The following is a 1655-nucleotide window of genomic DNA, read 5'->3' on the forward strand; positions in this document are numbered from 1 at the left end:
AATTCTGAAAACTCAGATAGGATTTCTATGTTACAATGTCGAGGCAGAAATCTTTCTTCTCCAGGAAGCCTCAGTTTTGTTTTTAAGGCCTTCAACTGGTTGATATCCACTCTCATTACAGAAGGTAATCTGCTTTACTTAAAGTCACCTGATTGTAAATATTGATCACATCTACAAAATACCATCACAACAACATTTGGAGTAGTGTTTGACCAAACAACTGGGCATCTTAGCTCAGTCAAGTTGACGCATAAAATTAGACATCAAACATAATCCTCCTTATAAATAACAAATCCTTCCCTCCCTGTTCAAAGAAATCACTGTGCTGGCATTTCTTCCTCAGTTCAAGAAGCGATCGCTTGCTTTCCTTTGTTATAGTTTTACTATCTAAGTACAAACCTCTAAACACTATGATTTAGGTGCAACTGTTTTTAAATTGAATGTGAATGGAATAGTACAGAATGTTTTCAATGTATCTGCTTTTTTGTTTTGTTTTGTTTTTTAACAAATATGGGCGTTTATTGCAGGACATTTGTACAGTAGATACATGGAAAGAAAATGCCTACCTGTCATTTTGAGAATACCCATGATCTGAATTTCAAAAACACCAGGAACAAGATTTTGTCATTATGATGCTTTCTTTGGTTTCCTTCGTTTTCTTCCCTTTTTCAATTTCAGCAACATATTTCTCAATTTCCTCAGGATTTAAAATTTTGAGGGGTTGATCTCCTCTCAGGACAGCCAGTTCAGTGTTTTTGCCGCCAGACAGAACCAGTTCTAGGAGAACCTTGATAACCAGCTTAAAGGTCAGCTCCTCTGTCTCTATGGCTTTGTGGGTGTAATTCTTCTGTGGAAATCCTCTTGCCTATGGCACCCCAGCCTATAGCAGTGACTTTTCAGGCGCAGTACGTCCCCCGAAGGGTCAGTCTGATAGAGTCTGGGGATGCCTTCTAAGTCAAAACTCACAATCAGGGCAGAGATACCAAAGAGCCTGCACCCTATGCCCTGCGCTGCCTCAGACTGGCAAAGTAGCCAGAGATGTTCTCCACGGTGACCAGGTCGTCCATGCTAACTTAACGGCTCTGGCACTCTGCCCGGGCCCTGTCGATGACTGTCTTCGCATCGGAGGCGAGCCTTGAAGATGCCATGCAGACGTTGTAACCCAGTGCCCGCTGTCTCCATTGTTTGGCTTTTTTTTTTTTTTTTTTTTTTTTTTTTTTTTTTTTGGCTAACATCGTTTGTAGGATTAATAATGGAACAGTGCTATATCTGATTTTAAATTTATCATCTTACAATGCACTTTTTATTTGTCCTGTTTTATGATTCTTTCCTTCCCCTTTCTTGCATTCTCTTGATTTGATTATTTTTACTATTCTTTCAATTTTTCCACTTAGTTTGAAAGTTATACACTCTTTTACTATGAATTGGTCATAGGCTGAAGGTTATACTATGCAAGCTTGACTGATCAAAGTTAATGCTTTTTGGATATTTTACTCCCTTCCATGCATTCATAAACATGATAGTAGTTTAACTATTAGATCTAAAATGAAAACTATCTTTGGTAGGTTTCTACAGAAGCAGATCTCAAGATTAGGTTTCATCTGTTGGTAATGTATTAAAGAAGGGCTTTAGGAGAAACAGCAAAGATGTTTTGG

General features: G+C 38.3%; 1 pseudogene; it reads right to left on the bottom strand.

Moving 5' to 3' along the window:
- Window positions 1–569: 569 nt before the first annotated feature.
- LOC132663395 (proteasome subunit alpha type-7 pseudogene) lies at window positions 570–1235 on the bottom strand (annotated as a pseudogene).
- Window positions 1236–1655: the final 420 nt, after the last annotated feature.

Source organism: Panthera onca, chromosome D4 (assembly GCF_046562875.1).
Source record: "Panthera onca isolate mPanOnc1 chromosome D4, mPanOnc1 haplotype 2, whole genome shotgun sequence".
In the NCBI taxonomy this organism is placed as follows: Eukaryota; Metazoa; Chordata; class Mammalia; order Carnivora; family Felidae; genus Panthera; species Panthera onca.